The following is a 24,484-nucleotide window of genomic DNA, read 5'->3' as shown; positions in this document are numbered from 1 at the left end:
GAAATTAAACTGATATCTTATGTTTATAAAAACTCGTAGGATAATTACAGAAAAAATCACACATTTCATTTGATAGCATTTTTATCTTCTTTTCTTAATATTCTCAACTCTCACTCTCAACGTATAGATAAAATTTAAGAATTTAATAAGGTCATTTCATTTGATTAATTATTAAAAAATTAATATTTGACCACTCTCGTTTGAATAAGTTAATATAATATTATAATAATAATCAAATTATTCACTTCTTTCTAACCATTTTAATATGATGACGTCCACCGAGTACAGAAAATTATTTAAAACCATCGCTTTATCTACTCATTTTATATTCATTTTTATTAATAAGAGTAGTTTTACACTCCAAAATTATTTTTTATTAATAATTCAGAAATTAAAGGATTCTATTTTTCTATTTTCTTTCTTAATACTAATATCTGTTCAAAATTAAACTATTTTTTTACTGTGAAAATTCATGTAAATTTAAAATTTTCCACGTATCAAAAATAAGGATCACAACCCACAAAAGTCACACACACCAAAATTGATTAGACTTTATGTAAGGATTCTTACCCAAGAATTTTCAAAATTGGTAAGTCAACCTTGTGAGTCAACCTTGAAATAACCTTAAAAGTCATACTCAAATCCAACGTCGTCAATGGATTCGAAAACAGAATAAATTAAATATAACTTGAAATAACAGGTCTTGCAACGGTAGTCGATTCAATTTATCGATCCGTTCGCGATTCTGCTTCTCGCGCGTTAGTTCGAACAGTTAAGAGAGAGAGAGGGGGGCGCGCGATCTTTTGAATAAGCAGTTACGCCTCAGCTGTTCACGCGACTTTACCGCCGATTTAGTTTTTCACTTTGTTTTCGCCGAATATTAAAGTTTTCTTAGGACAGTATTACGTGCGTGGGTGCAACAAAGTCATTGCAGCAAGCAGCAGCACATAAGCAGCAGATTGCAGCATATTAGAGGCAGAGCGAGGCAGCGCAGTTGATAATTAGGAGGGCAGCGGCAGTTGATTCATCATCATCAACAATTACGGCTGATCACCGTAATTGCACCGCAGAGTAGGTGCACCTCCCTTCATTATCGCGTGACAAAATACATATAATATTTTGTCAATCAAAATAGCCATATATTTTTTTGTATTCGCGCCGAGCGTTAGTTCGCGGTAAAATTCGAATTTCCCCTCTTTCTCTCCGAACATTCATTGTGAAATCCTATTCGCGTGCGTTAGTCTTTCGGCCCAACAAAGACTGTAGTGATTTTTATTAATTAAAGTCAGTTGAATTTATTCGTTGATTGCGTCATTTAATTTTCCCATTAGCTTAAGTAATTGTGAAAGGATTAGGTTTTAATTCGATTACATCTAGGGGATTAAGCGGATTAGACGTAAAGTCGCTCACACTTGAAATTCATCGAGTGTCACAAGGAACGTGACTTAAGGTGAGTTCAACTCCGTTCAATAGAAGACAATTAAGCAAAATCATCTGACGTAAAGGCGAGTACACGTACAATCATACGTGTTTAACGGAGCGGTGATTTGCTCTGCATTGTGGGAGTTTGTTCTTAAATAAATTTCCCATTTTTCAGATAATCTCCCCCGTTAACGGCGCCCAACTGGTACCAAGACCCGTTTCGCGTGAATAGGATTGTGCGTCGAAGTTAATCGACGCACGAGAGAGAGAGAGAGAGAGAGACGATTGCGCGAGCGCTTAGGAAGGTTTCAGCGGGTGGTAGCGCGAGATCTTGAGCGGTACGCCCTCTGCTGGGGAAAAAACGAAATCACTTCGAACTTTTTGCTTATAAATTGTTAAGTTGATTGTAAAAAGGGCCGAAAGCGATAACTATTAGTAGGTCGAAGTGATTTCAGGTCGTTCGGAGTAATTAGGTGTTAACCATTTCAGCTATAGTTTGGGGATAAAGGGGGGTTGGAAGCACGTGATCGACGATAAAGGCAGAGAGTGCACCCAAGCGTGCGGTCCAGAAAATATTAGTCAGGCGGAGCAAGCAAACAGCAGGCTCCGACCTTAAGTAGGATATTTTTATAATATTAATAGATAGTTTGCGGAGACTGCACGCGCTTATAATCTCGCGAGTTTGTGCCTTATAAAAAGGAGGCATTAAGTGTAGTTACACTAAATAATGTACGAGGTGTGATCAAAAAGTACGGTGAATTTTGAAATTTAGCGAGCTACGTCCGTTCGATCTTCGACTTTTTTATTTGGTTATGTCGGTACACTCGTCTAGAACATACGTTCCAAATTTCAGCTTTGTAGTATGTTTGGTTTGTTTGTGAGAGGCATCAAGGTTAGAAGTGTTTTGCGTGCTCCACGATCTGCTGCTGTCTAAAAACATGGATCAAAGAATTTGCATTAAATTTTGTGTGAAAAATGGAATCAAATGTTCCAAAACACTTGAAATGCTGAAAGTGGCATACGGTGAGTCTACTTTAAGCTAAAAAAATATTTACAAGTGGTATAAACTCTTCCAAGAAGGCCGAGAAGACACCGACGACGAACCTCGTTCTGGACGCCCCAGCACATCAACAACTGATGAGAATGTTGAAGAAGTGAAGAAAATAGTGTTGGGAAATCGTCGAATTACCATTAGAGAAATTGCTGATGATATTGGCATCTCCTTTGGTTCGTGCCAATCAATTTTGACGAGTGTTTTAGACATGAGACGTGTGTCAGCGAAGTTTGTTCCGAAATTGCTGAATTTCGACCAAAAGAAACGTCGCATGAGCATCGCCCAAGAGCTACTGAATGACGTCAACGATGATCCAGATTTACTCAACAGGGTTATAACAGGTGACGAAACATGGGTATACGGTTATGACGTCGAGACTAAGACTCAATCGTCCCAGTGGAGGCATTTTGGATCACCAAGACCAAAAAAAGCACGCCAAGTTCGATCAAATGTAAAGGTTTTGCTTATAGTTTTCTTTGACTGCAGGGGCGTGGTGCATCACGAGTTCTTGCCACAGGGTAGAACAGTAAATAAGGAATATTACCTGCAAGTTATGCGCAATTTGCGCGAAGCAATCCGCCAGAAACGTCCGAATTTGTGGAAAAATAAAAATTGGCTTTTGCACCATGATAACGCCCCTGCTCACACATCGTTGCTTGTGCGCGAATTTTTGGCTAAAACCAACACAGTAACGATGCCACAGGCACCGTATTCCCCAGATCTGGCCCCCTGTGACTTCTTCTTGTTCCCAAAACTGAAGAGGCCCATGAAAGGACGGCGTTTTGCCACGATTGAGGAGATAAAGACGGCATCGAAGGATGAACTAAACAAGATCACAAAAAATGATTTTTTGAAATGCTTTGAGGATTGGAAAAAGCGTTGGCACAAGTGCATTATATCCGAGGGGGATTACTTTGAAGGAGATAAAATAAAAATTGATGAATAAATAAATATTTTTTGAGAAAAATAAAAATTCACCTTACTTTTTGATCACACCTCGTATACCCCGCTCATACCTTGGGTGATAGGAAGAGGTAGTGGTCGATTAGGTCGATAATTTCAAATCTCGACCGCATCCTACACCCATGCGGAGGCAAGATAGCTCTGTTGTCAGCTAAAATCTACAATTGGGCATTAGAGCTGACCTCCGCACAGCGCGAACGCTACTTGGCGGATTTAGAGCTGCGCAAGGATGGAAGTGTCATCCAGCAGGTGGCTAGGCTTGGGAGATGGTTGCTAGGAGAGTACACCGTCACAGATTTTTCGACTAGCTGATTTCGTATTTGGCGATGTATTGACTATTAGGTAAATATTAATTTCAATTTAATGTTCCCGAAATAAATAGACATAGCTGGACACGTGTTCACATAAGTTATGACAAGCGACGAAGTATATTTTCATACGTTAACAGAGTCACGTATAGACAAAGTAAAAGCACAAAATCCAAAGATTGATAACAGCAACAAAAAAATAAATATTACATATTTAGAATGTATCATAGTTAGCTGTAGTTCAAGCGGTACAAAGAATTTATACCTTAAGGAATTATAGAATATTAAAGTATTATTAGTTATTAGTTCGAGTTTATTAGTCATTTTTATGATATCAAACAATGTTCTTATCAAATGTTCCATGACATGGATTCTTCTTCCGTTTTTTTTTTATTTTGATGGTAAATCTCTTTTCAAGGACCAGCAGTGATCTGCTAACATATTAATATTCCATCCTTCTTGATACCTACACTTCCTTTCCTTGACATCCTGGTATAATCTCATCACTGTGATAACCCAAGTTTTTAGAAAAATTGTCTACGTGTGAATGTAAAAAGTACAGCTTCAAGTTCAATAAGCAACCTTGGTTTTTATAGCTTTGTATCAAATTTGACCCTATTTCTTTGTAGTTTGGACTTCTAGAAAGTTTCTGACAACATCCTTGAAACGTAACAACTATATTTTGTCTTTTATATTTATTTTTGTAACAAAAATATCATCATTTATCATCTTACAAATCTGACGTCCAACTAAAATTTCTTGCATTTATTTTAGCATCATCTAATTTAAGAAAGTGATTTCGGGAATATTTATATGAGGGGGGTCAATAAATCTTTACAAAAAGAAAGAAAAAAAAGTTTTGCGTATATAATTTTTTTTAATTTAACAACATAATCTCTTTGAAGGTCGATACATTTTATTAAACGGACTTCCAGTTGTTTTAAGCCATCAGAAAAATGTGATTTCTGAAAACCCTCAAAATAGGTATTTGTTTCGGCGACTTCTTCATTCGACGTGAATCGTTGTCCGGCAAGCCATTTTTTGAGGTTAGGAAATAAGAAAAGACACTGGGAGCCAAATCAGACGAATATGGTGGATGGGCAATTAATTCGAAGTTTAAATCGTTAATTTTTGCCATCGAAACTGCACACGTGTGAATTCGAGCATTGTCTTGAAGAAAGAGGCATTTTTTTTTGTTCAAGTGACGACGTTTTTCTCTGATTTTTACTTTCAGCTAAACTAATAATGACGCATAATATTGTCCACTGATTGTCTGGCCCTTTTCCAAGTAGTCGATATAGATGATTCCATACACATCACAGAAAACCGTGGCCATAATCTTGCCAGCTGACTTTACTGTCTTTGCCTTCTTTGGGGCTGGTTCTCCTCCGGTAATTCATTGTTTGGACTGTTCTTTGGTTACAGGAGTGTAGTGGCGTACCCATGTTTCGTCTACATTTATGAGTCGACGCTAAAAGTCTTCCGGATTACGATGTATGCGTGCCAAAAGAGCCTCAGAGGTGACCACGCAGGTTCGTTTGTTTTCAACAGTGAGCAAACGCGGCACCCATCTTGCTGATATTTTTTTCATCCCCAATTTTTCATGCAAAATTGAAATGATTGTACCCTTTGATACCCCTGTGGCCTCAACTGATTCTCTCAATTTTAATCTTCTATTACTCAACACCATATCCTGGATTTTGTTGACCATTTCGGGCGTACTCACTTCTATGGGCCGTCCTGAACGAGGTTTATCTTTTGTTGTTGTACGGCCGCGTTTAAATTCATTTACCCAGTTATAAACAGTCTTAAACACAGGGGCAGACTTGCCAGAACGGCGTTCAACTCAACTGTGATTTCTTTTGGTGTAAGGCTTTTCAGATGAAAATGTTTTATCACCGTTCGAAACTCTGTTTTTTTCCATTTTTCAAATAAACCAATAACTTTTTGTTCAACCAACGCTCACAAAAAAAACGACTTAATGAATCGAGCTGAAACTTTGTTCGATATCTAGTTAGTAATATTACTTGCCAAAAACGTTATAATTTAAGCGTGACGAGCGCCATCTCTTGTATTTTGTAAAGACTTATTGACCCCCCTCGTAGCATCGTCGATCATTGTTTAAAGATTTTACCCATTGTTTCACAAGGACCAATGTAATGTGCAGAGGCGGTATAAGAATTTTTGACGAATCAACAAGTGGTTCCTTTATTACATTATTATAATCAGGTTCGAATGTTTTATTATAACTCAGAACAGGTTCACATAAATACATCTCAGCATTCTTGTTCAAAACGTCAAACTATCGACTTGAAGTTTTTATTAAACAAGATACTCTCATTTCTTATGAAACTGCTGACGTTTCGTCTATGGAAGAGACTTTCGTTTATAACTTCAGTTTCAAACTCATCAAGCATTTCCGTTGTTGTAAATTTCTCAAGATTGTAGACACAATAGTCTTATACTTAGGATCGCGACAATTCCCTAGAAATTTCTTGATAAACTCTTTGAAACATACCCAAACTTTCGTTTCAATAGGTATGATGGCTTGAATAAAGTAAGAATTTTTTATAAGCTTCTTATATCTAGTCCAACCAAAATAGCCTCCATTATTTTCACATCACTTATACTAGAAAAGGATATTCTAATGTAATTGAAAGAATCGATTGGAAGTAGAAGAAAAAATAGGTCTACAAAGAGTGATAACAAGACAAGACAGGAAAAGCAGAAGAGAACAAGGAATGGAAAGATAAGGAATATAAGGATATGAGTAGACGAGTTTGGAAAAAACTTAATAAATTTCTACTAACCAAGGAAGACAAGGACAGGGAATAGTACAATGAGGGAAGAAGAAGGTTGAGAGAGTTGGAGAACAAGAAGAAATAAGAGATAGCGGAAGAAAAGACAAGGAAAACAGCAAGAGCGGGGCAGACTTCTAGGAAGTCTTGAAAAGTTTCATGAAAAAAAGAAGTAAGAAGGGCTCAGGAATCTCTGAGGAGGAATGGTTGAAGCAGTTTAAGCCTGATGAAGTAGAAAGGAAGAATTAGGTGGATAAATAAAAGGAGCTAGAAACGGAGAATCATGGAAAGGAAGAAAGAAGAAAAGAAATGAAATAGGACGAGGAAAAGAGCCTATGGAGCAAACAAAGTGTCATGAATAGAGTGATAATTAAAGGAGAGGTGGAGAGGGCAATAAGAGGAATTAAGAAAGGAAAAGCGACGGTACAAGACGGAATACCCGGAGAGTTCTTTAAAAATATAACAAAAGATTGGTTGATTGGACTAAAAGAGACGCTAAATAAGATCTAGGTCAAGGGGGATCCACCAGAGGAGTGGAAAAAAGCTTCCATCTTCCCAATATGTAAAGCTGAGGAAGAAAACAAGGCTGAGAACTACAGAAGAGTGTTATTAGGTCATTGGGTTATTGCTGGACGTGGGTTAAAAGTTACTGGCGAGAATTTTGAATGCAGACTTAGATCCTGAATAAAAGAGGAAGGCATATTAGGGGAGAGCGGGTCGGATTCAGGACAGGAAGGGGAACGAGAGATCATATTTTCACTCTAAACGGCATAACATGGAATAAAATCAAGAGAGAAGGAGGGAACGTCCACTTAGCCTTCATCAACTTCAAGAGAGCTTTTGATACGGTAGATAGAAAAATTCTGACGAGGAAATTAGAAGAGAAGGGAGTCTCAGGAAGAGTGCTAAGGATATTAAGAGAGATTTACAGAGAGACAACATGTGACGTGATAATAGATAAGGGAATTTCAGAGGAGTTTAGAACCACGAGAGGGGTAAAGCAAGGCTGCCTGCTAAGTTCAACACTCTTTAACCTTTATTTAAACGACTTGGACAAGATGTGGATCTCAAAAAAAGAAGGGGCTCAGTCATAGGCAACCGAAAGGTCTACGGCTTGAAATTCGCCAATGACATAGTATTGATAGTGGACATAAAGGAGGGACTGAAGGAAATGCTTAACAGTATGCAATGCTATAATAAGAGGAAAAGAATGGAACTAAACGTGAAGAAGACAAAACAAGAATGATGGTGATCAGACGAGATGGAAGGTTAAAGAGAAATACAGAATGGACCTATAAAGGGGAAAGACTGGAGGTAGAGAAGGAATATAAATATTCAGGGTTCTGGTTTGCTACGATAGGTGGATATGGAAGACATATCAGGAAAATGAATCAAGAAGCGCAGAGGGCAGTGAATAACACGTGGGGTTTAATCAAAAGAACAAGACTGAATACATTGGAAAGAAGACTGTTAATACTAAATGCAACGGGAGAGCGGGGTGTTTTTATGGATCGGAGATTTGGGGATGGTCATTGCAAGACGAAATAGAAAAAATTCAAACTATGGTAGTCAAGATGGCTCGGGGTATTAATACGAACACACCGGATTATATATGGAAAATGGAGCCAGGAGTGAAGGATCTGTATCTGGAAACGATAAAGAGAGCGACAAATTATTACATAGAAAAAATAATCGAAAATAAGGACAAAAGATTACCAAAAATATGTTTAAAGGAGGAAGTTAGAGGGTTACGGAATAATAATCCTACAAGATGGGGCAAGCAGTGATTGGAATCAGCTACGAAGGCAGGAAATGGTTAGTTAAAAATACTCATGGAAAATGGATTAGAAAAAGAAAAACTTCTGGAAACTACAGGAAGAACCTTGAAAATAAGAACAGAACAAGACATTCAAGCAAGATGGAGAAGGATAGACGAGTCAAAATACTAGAAGCATTATAAGAAATGGAAAACATCTATAGGGAGGGAGAAATACTGGAATGAAAGAGGTGGTGAGGGTCATCTAAAAGAGGAATGGGCAAGAATAAGATGCGGGAGCATAGGAAAGAAGGGGAACAAAGGCTACAGCAATCAAGAATGTAGAATTTGTGAAGAAGAGGAAGAGGATCTACAACACATCTGGATATATGAAGCATCGAGGAAGATTATACAAAAAGAATGGATGAAGGCGGTGGACGACTGGAAAGGCGTGAGCAGGGTAGTGGGATTAATTAGAAAACTGGGAAAAGTTTTGGAAGGAAAGAGTGAAGAAGGAACTTGGCAATATGCAAGGGCATTCAAAAAAATAATAGAAAGAAACAAGAAAATTGAAGCCAAGAAAACTACGAGGGTGGGGACGGACGGGAGAAGTTAGGTGACTAGCAGCGTTTATAGGACTAAAAGTCAGGGAATAAGCGAAATTGGGAAAGTATCAAGAAAAGAAAAATTGGACCGTAAGAAGAAACGAGGAGAAAGAAGAGGAAGAACAATCTATTCAAGAAGTATCGAGGACCAAAGAACGAAACCATTTCTAGTTCACAGAAAATTTATGTACGAAAATAGGCCAATCTATGTTAAAGAGGATGTATTATATGAAGGAGGATGAAGTAAGCTAACTATGTATAGTTGACAGGAATAAATTATTATTATTACTAACATTTCTCTTGCACTTTTCCGATGTAGCAAAAGAAATATTTCTTTTACATGATCTACAAACTGCACACGGTAAATTATCTTCGAGAATGAATTTAGAACTTAAAGCACTATTCAATTTTACTAGTAACTTTTATGTCAATTTTCACCGTGAGTAGATACATGATCTTCAGTAAATGTGCACTGCATTTTATATGTAAATGTTCAATACTACACTAGTAATAACCGATACAACAAAGTAGGACACTTAACCTTTAGGCTGTAAGAAATTTCAGTACAAATTGATCTCTCAGAATATGTAAAATGTATATATAATATCACTCGATATCTCAGATAGAGTCGCTGACCTGACTACTGGTCCATATATCGACCAGCCCCGCAGGCAACGTAAAGTAAAATGTAAACAAATTTGTCTCTTTTGTTATGAAGATTTGAGAAGGTATTTATATGTAATTACAAAATTCTCGCAGACACCCTTGACTTTGACAATCATCATCATAAGAAAACACTCTAAAATCTTCAATTCTACTAAAAATGAAATTTGCCCTTGAGAATCAGTATTTCAAGGTCAAGAATGTTTTTAGAAATTCAAAAACTACTAATTATGTATTCAGAACATTAAATTTGATCTAAGAACTTCAAATATTCTGTATCTAGAGTGGTCTATATAACGATCACACCCACATCTAAAAGGTTAATAAAATATCCTATTTGGAACGGATCTTTCGAAAATAACATTTTTTCTGCAATTTTGCTTAATAATAATTTCTGCAGAACTGAAGAACATAGCATTAACAATTATGATTTACTACAAATTTTCGCTAGTTTTAATAGTAACAATAGATCAATACAAATTTTCATATCGATAGACGTATGAATTATAGAAATGGTAATGGTTATAGTAATAAAAATCGAGGATATAATAATTTTGGGAAAAGAAATAATAATTTACGATGCGAATACTTTGATATGACTAATCATGTTGTCGACGATTGTTTAAGAATTAAAGTGTAAATCAGAAAGACATTTACTTATTTTGCAAAGAATTGGGACACAAACTTAATTCACGTCTGGAATTAAAACCATTAGAAGCTAACCAGAAACAATTTTACACCATTTGCCAAAGAATAAATCATACATCAAGTAACTGTTATAAAAATCAATATTTAGGAAACGATTAATTTCACTTGTCACTGAACGTACGCAAGAGTTATATTATAAGTCGCTCAGATTAAGAGATCCCACAATTTATACAAAAACAATTAGTCAAATATATTGTGAATACTGTGACAAGAATAATCATATAGCCGAGAATTGCCCTAGATTGAAAAACCTCCAAAATTACGAAGCAGATAAATAACGAAAAAAATAGAACATAAATTACGATTACTGTAAGAAGAACGATCATATACGAGGGTCGTTTGAAAAGTTCGTGCAAAAATAAAAACTGCTTGATTTTTTTTTAATAAATCTTTTTTATTTTTCAACATAGTCTTTTTTTAGGCTTATACACTTCATCCAACGCTGCTTTAGTTTGTTAATCCCTTCTAAATAATAGAATATGTCCAAGTCTGTAAAATAGGCATTCGTTTCTGCAATCACCTCCTCGTTTGAATAAAATCTTTTCCCCGCCAGCAATTTTTTTAAATTAGGAAATAAATAGTAGTCTGACGGAGCCAAGTCTGGAGAATAGGAGGAATGTGAAACGAGTTGGAACCCTATCTCCATCAGTTTTGCGGCCACAACTGCTGAGGCGTGAGCTGGCGCATTGTCGTGGTGCAAGAGGACTATTTCGTGGGCCAATCGTGGACGTTTCTCCAGCAACTCGGATTTCTAACGACCCAATAACGATGAATAATATTCGTCTGTAATGTTTTTACCCTTTTCCAGATAATCGATGAAGATTATTCCTTGCGAATCCCAAAAGACAGTCACCATAACCTTCCCGGCCGAAGGAATTGTCTTCGCCTTTTTTGGAGCAGATTCCCACTTGGTAACCCATTGTTTAGACTGTTCTTTGGTCTCAGGAGTGTAGTGATGTATCCATGTTTCATCTACAGTGATGAAACGACGCTTAAAGTCTTGCAGATTTTGCTGGAACAGCTGCAAACCATTCTTGCAACACTTCACACGATCTCGTTTACTTATGCTCAATCGTGAGCAATCGCGGCACCCATCTAGCGGATAGTTTTTTCATGTCCAAATGTTGGTATAAAATATTATGTACCCTTTCGTTCGAGATGCCTACAGTACTAGCAATCTCACGCACCTTCACTCTTCTGTCAGCCATCACCATATCATGGATTTTATCAATGATTTCTGAAGTGGTAACCGCAACAGGGCGTCCAGAACGTTCAGCGTCTTTTGTGCTTATATGGCCACTCCGAAAATTTTGAAAACACTTATAAACCATTCTAATCGAAGGTGCACAATCACCATAATGTTTATCAAGCTTCTGTTTAATCTCCTGAGGCGTTTTGCCTTTGAAAAAGTAATGTTTAATCAATACACGAAATTCTTTTTCGTCCATTTTTTTACAACCACTCGATTTCTTTGATTGAAACGAATGTAAAATGCAAAGTAATTGGCCGATCTGGCTGAAACTTGGTGTGTGTTCTTCCAAGATATGCCACTAAAAATAACCTTGATACGCACTAGTAGCGCCATCTCTATGACTTTGCACGGACTTTTCAAACGACCCTCGTAGTTGTTAGTAATTCAGGAACAGAAGATCTAAGAATAAACGTCAAAAAAATAATACTTTTCCATATCATAGAAATTTGAATGCGAAAATGAGTATTATGACATCGTGAAGTGCTGAAAATTCTGAAGATGAACATGCAACTAGTTTAGTAGGGCGATCTGACTCATTAGGTAAAATCGAGCAAGAAAGTAAGTCCGAGTTTCAAAATAAAATAGTAAACTACAACACTAATGAACAATAGCATACTTTACAAATAGTAACCATGTACTTTTTGAAATTAACAAATTTATTACAATATGTTCAAATTCTGAACACTTTTTCCAACGCCTGTTTTAGTTTACTATTTAACAGTAAAGCCCAAATAAACTTAATAAAATACAATAATAAATACATTTAGGCCATTACAGAGCTTAGGGTGACTCGTTTTCCTGAATAGGTTTTAAAGGCACCAAACTACTGTTACTTGGTACAACGGTTGCCGGATTCGAATCGGAAAAATCAGCTTTGTCCGCTGTGCGACTGCGTAGAGTAAGCAAAGTATGAAATTCGCGCCTTTTCTTTTTTCCAAGCCAGCTCCAACTTCCACTGATCACTTTGATCTCTCAAATGTCCTTCCTTAACAATGAAGTGCCAGATAGCCAGCAACTTCTTTTCTCGAGTCAAGATTAGGCGAATAATGGCGCAGTTGGCAACTTTACATGTGCACGGAAAATTCCAAAATTAAAGCTCTTACTAAATATCCCATCTACAGCTGAAAATAAAAAGGTTAGATTGCAGGGGAAGTCGGTCAGCAAGGCGAAAATGAACCAATAAAAGAAAAACTTAATTTCAGTTCATTTCTTTTATTTCTGCAAACAGTTAACTATACTCGCGTCAGAAAATGACGTTTGGTCAGCGCAATTCAATTCAATTTATCTTATACAGCAGCGACGCATCAACGCGTCCCGGCGAAATGGAATTATCGCGACGAATTTCATGCGCGGCCACACTAATTTTTCGCGACGGTGGCCGGCACTTTACCTACATTCACTGTAGCGACTGCGACCAGTATAAGACCAGTATAAACTATATATACCATATATACCATATATAAAATATAAGTATGCGACCAGAATAAACAGTGAGCAGTATTCCTGGTTTCTCTACGTAATTATACGGTACGGTATCCTGTGACAAAATGGACGAGCGGCGTCTTTTCATGAGAGGATTGTCGTTCTCTCCTTCTGAGAAAAAATCGGTTTATTGGTTTATATGCAATTTCGGAAATTAGCAGCGCCCTCTAATTATCTCCTACTGTATCGCTATTTACCTTCTCTCACCCCCCAACTAAATCAGTCAGCATTGAATAATGTGAAAGATTAACCCCTACTCTTGTTTAATTTTCGATGCGGGCAGAAATAAAAATTCATCTTAATTTGTTTATTGGTCTATTATACTCATGACGTCACTAGCTTATTTTATCAGAAAATTTCATTTTCATTAGCTAACTATGTTGGTATTAGTATTAGGAGTTTCGCTCGGTACCGGTGCTAGTTTTTGCTTCCTAAAACGCACCATCGTCGCTCCAATCACGCAGCTATATGGTGCGTATATGTGTATATGAATCAGGAAACAAGAATTTTCTCCACATAGGCAGCGTGGCGCTCAGGACGCTGTCATCATCCACAAGCAGCTGGGAAATCAACTGTCGCCGGCTGCTTGTCTCTATGGGCTGCAGCAGTGATTCCGGCGTTTGGGCGATCCAGGCGTCAGGAGAGAGTATGTGTGATGTGTAAGTGTCCGACACGTCAGTTTTCCCGGTCTTTGTTCATTTTTCCACCGTTTTCTACGAATACCAACATGCGTATTCGTGTGTGTGTGTAAGTTCGGCTGTCTCGCATTTTCATTGCATTTTCTATTGTTTCGCTCGGGTTCCCGTTTTTCCACAGCTGCATTGCCGGCTCGCGGGTGGAAAACTCAACGATTTTCCACTGGTTAGCGCGTGTCATTCATGCGGTCGCGAATTATCGCCGTTTTTTCGTTTCATAACGGTGTCAGTACGTGGTAGTGTTCGTGCGCTCCTTGACGTTCTCTCTTGTCGACTGTTCTCGTTATTTCGGCCTGCCGTCGGATCGCGTCGCCGTGTTGTGACTTCGTTTTCTCGGACGTGGATGGACCAATTCTTATAAAACAAAGTATACCAGATTTGTGGGTGAGTGGCTTAAGTTATTTATACGGTCACGTGGTGGAAAAAAGCGGTGGCCAGTAATATAATAATGCACCGTATCACCACCCACCAATATAATAACAAACGCTTACAATATTTCACTATAAAAATTATAGATAAAACTGTTGAAATATTAAGAATGATCAAATTGATTATTAATGGATTATTTTGTGACTTTTACGTTGCCCTAAAAGAATTGTCTATCCCTTATAATGATATTATAGGAAAACATATTTTAAAAATACACAAATTAAGACTAAATAAAGGTTATTTAGATAAAATAATGGAAAGATAGAACTTAAATCTGTATCAAGTTTTAATAAATAAATAATACAATCAAATAACAAAAATAGAAGAGATGAATCAAGAACTACAAAATAACAGAAAAGATTTTCTGGGAACATTTGATAAGAAATCAATCTAGAAAAAGATAATAAAGTAGGGAAGGTTAATGATTATAAAAATCAAGTTTCGTTTAAGGATAGTTTTAAGCAACGTAGAATATAAAGAAACTGCAAAAATTGAAAATTTAGAATCCTATAAATATAGCACAAATAATGAGAGAAAATTAAGAATATAAATTTGATAGAAAACGAAAATACAGTAACCACTGAAACCATGAATCATGTTATTAAGCGATAAGCAACTGTCCGATGCCTTTCTATAAATAAATACTACAAGTGTCATCAAATATTAAAGTTGGAGCAGTGGTGTACAAGGTGTGTTCAAAAAGTAAGGTGACTTTGTATTTAAAAAAAAAAATATTTATTTATTTATCAATATTTATGTTGTCCCCTTCAAAGTAATCCCCCTCAGATACAATACACTAATGCCAACGGTTTTTCCAATCCTCAAAGCACTTCTCATAAGCACTTTTCGGTATAGCCTTGAGCTCTTCCAGCGATGCAGTCTTTATCTCTTCAATCGTTGCAAATCTCCGTCCTTTCATAGGTCTCTTTAGTTTTGGGAACAAGAAAAAGTCACATGGGGTCCGGTGAATATGGTGGCTGAGACATGATTGTGGTGTTGTTTTTGGCCAAAAAATCTCTCACAAGCAAAGATGAGTGAGCAGGGGCATTATCGTAATGTAAAAGCCATGAATTGTTTTTCCAACATAACAAAACAAAAAAATCGATAATCGAAAGTACGTTGCCCGTGAAATTTGAAATCACCTTACTTTTTGAACACACCTCGTATATAGTTTATGGTAACTTTTCCTACACTAATGAAATCGTAATCTGAAAATCCAGTGAATATAATAAGCAATTCTTTTGTAATTTGCCAAAACCACCCTAGCTTTGCACTAACCTCAAACTTACCGTATGGTGAACTGAACGAAGCAGAAGAACGAATTAAATAAAACATAATAAATGAAATAGTTCATGAGAACAAAAATGGTATGGAAACAACAATTTTGAAAATTAAGATAAACTTCAAGCATTAAGAATTAAAAATAATTTCTTATAAGAATTATATAAAGAAGCTCAAGAAAAAAAAACAAATTATTGTAAGAATTATATTATTAACTAAAGAAAAACAAAATAAAAATATGATTATTTTTAAAAGTTCTTATACTGAAGTTATCACAAAACCCAAACTAAAAAAATAAAAAAGTATTGTGACATCGGGGTCACTCTCAGCTACGCTTGGAGCAAGCATAAAGTCAGGGTTGCTCTGATTTGGCTATCGTGTAACATATAAGCCGGGACGAGCAATATTGTTGCGTGGAGAAAACTGTATGCTAGCGCGGTATGTAATAACCAAATGTTATTAGGAACACACCAGACTCACGCTTAATGTGTTCTTAATGGACTTTAATGAAAACTCACCAGACTCACGCTTAATGAATTTCCAAAAAAAACGGATTGCTTAAAGAAAGAAAAGGATAGCCAGATTTAAGGTTTTACTTACTTTTATTTTATTTAATTATTTATTATTAAGACTGCGCTCTCTCTGCTCTTTGATCTCTTTCTCTCTCTTTCTCTCTATTCTGGATGTAGTTGGGTGACTTCTTGATTGAATTTTGGCTGACTTCTTCAAAATTTTCTTCTCTTATAATTCCTCCAGCACTCACTCACTGGTAGTCACTTTTTGTTAGGCACTTCCTGGTACTCACTCCACTCCTCCAGTCTTGTACAGAGCTTTTTATAAGCAGTGGGTGGTTGGATGGAAATTCCTTTCCTCAGGCCCATGAAGCGATAACGGCCAAATTTTGTATTGGTGGGAAATTTTCTAATCGTATCTAGGATTTCTTTATTGGTCTGTGGGCGTGAATTTTCAGAGAGAGAAAGGCCAGTCCCTTTTTAACTCGGGTCCTTTTCTCCAGAGATGGCTCTCAGAGTGCCACTTTTAAGAGCAAGAGTGACGCTATAGTTTATAATTACTTATACAAAATCGTATTAAACTTAGTTAATTTTAACGGTACATAGTGATTATTTAATAACTATAAATTATAATAATTCAATAATTAACTATTATAAAAATCCAAAAACTTCCAAAGGTTATTATAATATGTATCACGGTACTATTGTTATTTTCGCTTAAAACATGAAATTATTTATTAGTTATATTGTTATTGCAAGGGTTGAACAGGATAAATTATATATTTTTAAAGATGCGCATTATGGTACAATGGTAACTTACAAAATTGATTAAAATCCATTAAATATTACGGATATTTTCTTAAAATTCGGTGGGAAAAAAAAGTAAATTGCATTTTTATGGTCCCCTTCTATTATCGGCGCGATAACGCTTCACGATGTATACGCGATGATCGTAGACTCCTGTCAACACATCCGCGTGGGACAAAGAAGGATAGAGCGTCGCAGGCTCGGGCCACTATCCAGTTTTATATAAACTCTTTATCTCGAATGCGTTTCCATCGTGGGAAATCAGGAAGATTCCCGCTCCGTTCTTCATATTTATTTCTATTAATTAATATTGAAAAAGAACTAAGTTACGGCTGGCCGTCACAATATCTACATTGATATAGTCAAAAAACAAATTGCAATAACGATACAAACCTTGATAATGTTGTAAAACATAGTTTGATAAAAGACAAAAACAATGATTGTGTGCGTCATCACATAAAAAGCCCGACCTACAGGGCTGACGAAAAATCCTCTTCCGACAGCTGATCCCATTAGCTCACATAAGAGCATATGATTAGCCCCGAGACCTACAAAAAACAATTCTTAGGACGCACCCAAATCGATCCTTACACTCCCGGATACACACTATCATACACAGCAACTCGGACCGACACTCTTCCAGGAAGCCAAGCGACGAAAAAGGTCGCAGCTGAGATTAACTCATCATGCTAGTTAAAGCATAAGGTGAATGCCGCACATACACACTAACACCACTGGCCGACCATTTAGCACACCTGAAGGACTGTCGGAAACATACACACACACACACACATACACACACACACACACACACACACACACACACACACACACACACACACACACACACACACACACACACACATACACACACGCGCGCGCGATTGATCAGCGCGTCCCGGGAAACAACAGGAACAGCGTCAATGAGACGCGATGTTAACACGTGAGCCGAGCGGCAGCCATGTTGTGACGTGCTTGAGCGTATGAGTGCGAGCGAGACAACTAATAGGAGAATGATCTAGACCGAGAGAGGGGCAACCGAGCGTATGAGTGCGAGTGAGATGACCGATAGGAGAGCGAACGGGGGGGATAGCGTAGAGTGTGCGTGCAAGCGAGACAGACGATACCGTTATTCATGTAGGGGCGATTGGTAGGGCTAACGAGAGTATGCGCGCAAAGGATAGACGATAGCGACGCGAAACTGACCAACACGCGCAACTAGACCGACCAATGAGGAGTAGGATAGGGGTAGATTGACAAATAAGGTAAAACCGACGATGTCTAACCGACTAATAGGAAAATTAGGCGCCAAGACCCGACCAATAGTAAAATTACGCGGATTAGAATATTAATATAGACGGCGCTGATGATCGGCTTAGCAACAACCTGGATCAATAGGATAAAAACCCGCGACTTGAAGGGGAGGTAATCGAGGAGAAGCGACGCGACGCCGCGAAAAGCCGTAGGAGTATGAGCTGAGCCTTAGCTGGACGAGGACGAGAGTGAAAAGCAGTGAAAAGCAGTGAACAAGGCTGTAGCAGCAGTAGCAGCAATAGCAGTATTAGCAACATTAGCAGTTAGCAGCATTAGCAGTAGTAGCAGTGAGAACTCGATTCTCTCATAGCTGAGGAAATTTTCAAGGGTGAGTACCTCTTCTCCCTTTGTCTCACGATCGTCCGCATACTTGATCGCCGTTAACCGACCAGTGCCGCCAGACTATCTCGCGATCACCGAAATTGTCCGCACATTAACTCGCGCCGCCAGACCTTCGTGCGATCGTCGCGAAAGCAGATCGCGTCGCGGTGCGCCATCCGCGAGCCTTGTAAGGGAATTCAGACGGAGTAGACCGCCGTGGATAAATTCGTGGCGCCGAAAAGAAAAGAAGCCGAATTGCGTTGAGGACACGACGACCAGACGCCATTAGTGCTTGCCCCGTTTACCCCCTTTCTCGCCTCGACCAACGACATGACCGATCTTAGGCTGACCCGGGTATAACGGACTATTATTTATCAATAGATAAGAATTCCAGCCCAAATTCTCTGTCATCATTGACTTAACCTCGATCAACTTTCCGTATCCCGCCGTAGCTATCGCGATCGGGACGTGTGGAGTCGGCAAGTGCGCGTCGACGCTTTGATGCCATCTTGTGCGTGCGACTGGTTCATCTACGATTTCGACGGCCAGGATTGCTGACTTGGTACCTTAAGATGCCGCTCCGAAGACCCACTGCTGAGAAAAGAGTCCCTACCCCGACATTTTAACTAGCCGCCGTTTCGCATTTTCGTCCGCACGTCGGATATGTTTCCGCGCTCCCTTTTATACACTTATAGATAACCAGCGAAGCCAGCGTACGAAGAAAAAAGCGAAGCATCCGACTCTTCAGCGATCAGAATAAGCCGATCTGCAGCGCTACTCGCCCTCCTAACGCGAGGACGGTAGCTGGCGCCCAATTACGAAATTAAAGCTGTAACGATTGACTGACTACGCCGCTAGTGACAGCTGAGGCCGTGAAAAATTTAATAAATTGTTTTTTCCCTGCCCTCTCCCGTCATATCATATAATAATAATTAATTGCATGAATGAAGAAAATGTAAATGCAATACAAAAAACTTTAACAAAAAAATTACCAGCAATTATTAAAATTGAGAAGGAACAAATTCAAAAACCTGTCGTAAAAGTTACAGGTATAAACAAAGCATTTACAATAAACGAAAGAGATGCAGTCTGATATAAATCAAAGAAATTTTAATATGTATGATAACAAATGTAAAATGTTTCATGTTTATTCAAATGAAAAATCACAAATATCAACAGCAATAAATGAAGTTTCTTCAAATTTATATAAATATATTAATGATAATAATAGATTATTTGTTCGATGTCAAAACTACAGAATTTATGACATCATTAATGTCATTCCATGTTAAAAATGTTCAAGTTTTGGCCATAGTAGCAAAAATTGTATTTAGGAAGTCACGTGTATTAAGGGGTTAGGTCCAGTTGTAAGGCTAAAAAAAACGCTTTTTTTGTTCATTTTTTGTGAAGACGGGTTTTATTATTCATGAATAAATCTTTCTGTACATTAAAGATACACATTTCAAGAAGTTACAGAAAAATTTTTATGTCAAAATGTCCATAATATTAGGAGATATAGTCAATTTGCCGAGATTCCAAAAAAAAAAGACGTTTTGCGGTGATCACGATTGCAGCAGTCTGAATCATCTGAAATCAAAAAAAACGAACGAGGATCTTTAGTAAATCAGTTAATGCTCCGGATGGACGAAGGGTTTAGTCATATTTTGATTTTTCGTAACACGGCGGACGTTCAAAGTCAATTTTTTTTTTTTTACCTAAATTTTCGTCACTTTTTCGGCTGTAAAAAAAAAACATTCATCGTACGAAAAAATCCTTCGTCCATCCGGAAGACAATTATACGTAAAATAAGTCGTTAAAATTTCAAGAGGATCGATATAACCGTTTTCGAGTTTCAGTGATCACCGACATGGAGAACGTGGTTTCGAGAAAAACGCGTTTAAAGTTTTGAGTATAGTTTACATGCAGATAAAAATTTTTTTTACGTACCTATACAGTATCATCTATTCCAGGACCATACAATGTACCTTACTTTTGCTTATCAGCTGCCCCAGCAGCGATTTTCTTCCGTCGCAGAGCAACTCTGGCCTCTCGAGTGTTTTCCAACGAACGTCGGTTCGACACTTTTAAGTTCGACGTTTTTAAGCACTCGAGGTAGGTGTGTTCTAAGTTGTATATCTCGGTGAATAATGGTCCGATTGGTCTAATAATTTCAGGGAATACTTTAAAAATGATATACTTTTAGAAAATGTAATAAAAAGAAAATCGATTTTTTGAAAATCATGACTGGACCTAACCCCTTAAACGCGTTGGCAAACATACTGCAGTCAAATATAATGAAAATAAACATAATTGGTCTAGTTGTATTTCCAGCAATGATATATACAACATTAATTACAATACAAATTATACTGTAAATAAGAGTCTAATGTGTGAAATATTGAAAAACAAAATAATAAAACTATAAAAATGATTGATTAACTGGCACAACCAACGTACCAACATTATTTTGGTAAAACATATTGTGATTCAACTCAACAAAAGGTAATTGAAAAATCTAATTAAGCGAAACAAAGATTTAGATTAGCAAGTAATGCATCGTTATCTTCTTTATAGACACTAAGCCCAGCAGGTAAAAACAGTAACAGCAATAAAATTAATGGACAATGATAATGATATGAAATAATTACTGACGATACATACAGTTTAAATACATTATTAAGAACAGAAAAATAAATTATATTATGTATCAATATCTAAAGCCAAAATGGAAATCATAAAAAGTTACTAGTACTTATAAATAGCCTTGATACGTAATAAAACTAGTATAATAGTATGTACAGAAACTTGAAACCTAGAATACTACCAATATTTCGACATAGATATTTAGTTTCAATGGTTAAAATTAAGAAATTGAAGTTCGAATTAGTAGACCATACACCGTATTTACCAGACTTGGCTCCTAGCGACTTTTTCTTACACCTAGATCTAAAAAAACCAAACCTAAAAAAGTAGCTTGCTGGAGATTTATTTCGAACGAGGAGGTAATAACGCAAACAAATGGCTATTTTGAGGAACTCCCAAAATTCTTTTTTTCTGATGGTTTAAAAAAACTTGAAGGACGCCTGGAAAAGTGTATCGAGCTAAAGGGAGATTATGCTGAAAAATAAAAAAAAATCTACCACAAAAAATTATTTTTCTATCTTTTTCTAAGGACTTATTGACCCACCCTTGTATATCAGTGATGATATGATAGAGACTATAAATATAACACAAATAAACAAACTTAAGATAATATATTCAAAAATCACTCTAGAGAACAAAAAAAACGAATAATCGCTGCAATGTACCGATCATAAGATATACAAACAACATAATTCATATTAAACGTAAAAAACTTTTCAAAGCAAAACAAAAAAATTAAAAATGGTATAATTGGCACAGACTTTAACTACGACATTTTGAGTTAAGATATATTAAACCAAAAATTTCTGCAAACCGAATGTATTTTGTATAACGGAGTTTTGACCCGACGCGGGTCACTCGTTATATAAATTACGAGGGAATTAGAAACAGCTCGGTTTGGGCCTCGTAATAGGCTGCGCAAAGCCTAATCCAGCAGCAACAGGAACGTTGTGGTGTAGCGTCTGTTACCTTGGCCCGCGGAGAGTGTCGTGTAGTCCTATGGGCGCTTTGGAGCGATCACGAAATTCAGGTGCGAAAGCCGGAAGGAACGGGATTGTTTACGATAGGTAAAAAGGAAGCGCAGAGGAAGAAAACAGATATACGAGCAGCATTGAGTTTACTACAGAGAATAGTACAAAGTTAATACGCAGCGTAAGCGGGAGAGAGAGCGGCGAAAAGCTAGCGAGAGAGACACGTATTCGAGGTGGTACTTACAATGACGTCTCGGAGTCAGCCCTGCAGACGGTGTTCTCGGCCTCGCACGTGGTCTGCGAGGACGCGCAGTACGCAACTCGAATGCGGTCAAAAGGCGAGCGGCTTTGAAGGCTCGCACGCGTAGTCGTTGGAATTAGCTCGCCAAAAACACTGGGGCACTCTCGGCACCAAACCTCGCACCGAGTGGGCACTCGCGTACTCGCCAGAAACACCACGGAAATAGTCACAGATCACAAAAGGTCGCAAGCACGTATATCCGCTCGTCACACGTCCACGTGCTTCGAAGTCGCCGGTACAAGAGAGAGTTCTTATCGCGGGGCTTTTTCCTGCCCCACTCCCCTACTCGCGCGCGTCGCGCCGGCCTCCCGAATTCTCTCTCTCTAGCTCGCCCTCTATTAGCGCTCTCTCTGAATTACCTTTGGCTGCCATACATGTGAAATAATTATATGACAAATATATATATAAAAATAATTATAATTATGTGTGGGGAGAGAAAGACATAACGAGGGTCTGGCCGCTCGTTATATGCCCCTTCCCCAGAGCTGGGTAGCAGTGCGTAACAGGTCGAAAAACCTGTCTCTCCACCAAGTTTTTTTTTTTTTTTTTTTTAATTTAACTCCAAGTTTCATTACAATCTGCATGATACTCCAGTGGGTATTATTCTGTATTTTTTGATGTTATACAAGTAGTGATCCGGTTTAATTATTTTGTTATTTGTGCTTCATTTATATCTTCATTAGTTTATGCTTCTTGAGTCTGGTATTAGCTAATGATGTCTTGAGTAGTTTACTTACAAGTTCATTAGGATGATTTTGCAGTCTCGTGTTGTATTGTGTGTAGAACGTTTTGATTTCCTCTTTCACTGTTGGGATCTATAGATCATTCCGAATAATGTCGTTGGGTACGAACCATGGGGCCCGTGTGATATTCCGAAGAACTTTCGACTGGAATCTCTCCAGGATTTCAATATTTGAATTTGAAGCTGCACCCCATAGCTGTATTCCGTAGGTCCATATTGGTTTTATTATTGCTTTGTACAGTAGTATTTTGTTTTCTATTGATAGCTCTGATCTTCCTCCTATGTGCCAGTACATTTTTCTCCATTTCAGTCCAAGTTGTTTCCGTTTCATAAATATATGCTCCTTCCATGTGAGTTTCTGGTCTAGGTGTATTCCAAGGTACTTTACGTGGTTGCTTTGCGGTATGTATTTTTCGTTTAGTTGAATAGGTGGATACGTGTCTTTTTTAAATGTGAAAGTTATGTGTATTGATTTACTTTCATTTACTTTGATTCTCCATGCGTTTATTCAATTTTGCAGGTGATTATTTATGTATTTTTGTAGTACTTCGGATGCTTTTATTACTTCTTTATGTGTTGTTATAATGGCTGTGTCGTCAGCGTATGTTGCTGTCATGATGTTTGGAGACGTTGGCAGATCAGCGGTGAAAAGCAGATATAGTGTTGGTCCCAGCACACTACCCTGTGGTACTCCTGCGTTTATTAATTGTTGTTTAGATGTTTTTTTGTTTATTGTGACTTGAAATGTTCTATTTTGTAAATATGATTGAAGTATTTCATAGTGTCTTTTTGGAAAGCATCTTTTTAATTTATACAGGAGTCCTCTGTGCCATACTTTATCAAATGCCTGTGCTGCATCAAGGAATAGTCCGGTGCAGTATTGTTTTTTTTTCGATTGCTTTCCTTGCAGTAGCTACTATTCTATTTACCTGTTCTATTGTAGAATGTTTGCATCTGAAGCTAAATTGGTGATCTGGAATGAGTTTTTTGTCTATTATTATCCGGTTGATTCGGGCTAATATAATTTTTTCGAAGATTTTTGAGATTGTTGGTAGAAGACTAATAGGTCTATATGACGTCACCAGTTCGGCCTCTTTACCGGGTTTTGGGATTAATATAATCTGTGCTATTTTCCACTGTGTTGGGAAATAGCACAGGCGAATACATGCATTGAAGACAATTGTTAAGAATCTTACCGCTATTATTGGCAGCTTCTTAATCATTATTCCTGAAATATTATCATAACCCGGAGATTTTTTGTTATTTATATTTTTAATTAGTAGCAATACTTCCCCTACTTTAACTGCCTCAATGGATGCATTGTCTTGTACGTTGTGGTCTTCCAGTAATATTGTTTCTTCCTGTTTTGTAATGATTCTTTGATGTGGTTTAAATACTGAGTAAAGGTGGTCAGCAAACGTGTCTATTTTTTCTTCATTGGATCTAGCCCATCTGCC

At 37.5% G+C, this 24,484-nt stretch overlaps 1 protein-coding gene across 1 annotated transcript in view; it reads right to left on the bottom strand.

Moving 5' to 3' along the window:
• Window positions 1–24,484, bottom strand: part of LOC131665443 (ubiquitin carboxyl-terminal hydrolase 7) — a 957,589-nt gene that overhangs the window by 545,161 nt on the left and 387,944 nt on the right. The gene's annotated exons all lie outside the window — the stretch shown is intronic.

This window comes from Phymastichus coffea, unplaced genomic scaffold, assembly GCF_024137745.1.
Source record: "Phymastichus coffea isolate CEN01 unplaced genomic scaffold, Cenicafe_Pcof_1.1 PCOF00003, whole genome shotgun sequence".
NCBI classification, from domain to species: domain Eukaryota; kingdom Metazoa; phylum Arthropoda; class Insecta; order Hymenoptera; family Eulophidae; genus Phymastichus; species Phymastichus coffea.
The sequence above is the reverse complement of the archived record's forward strand: the minus strand, read 5'-3'. Positions and strand labels throughout refer to the sequence as shown.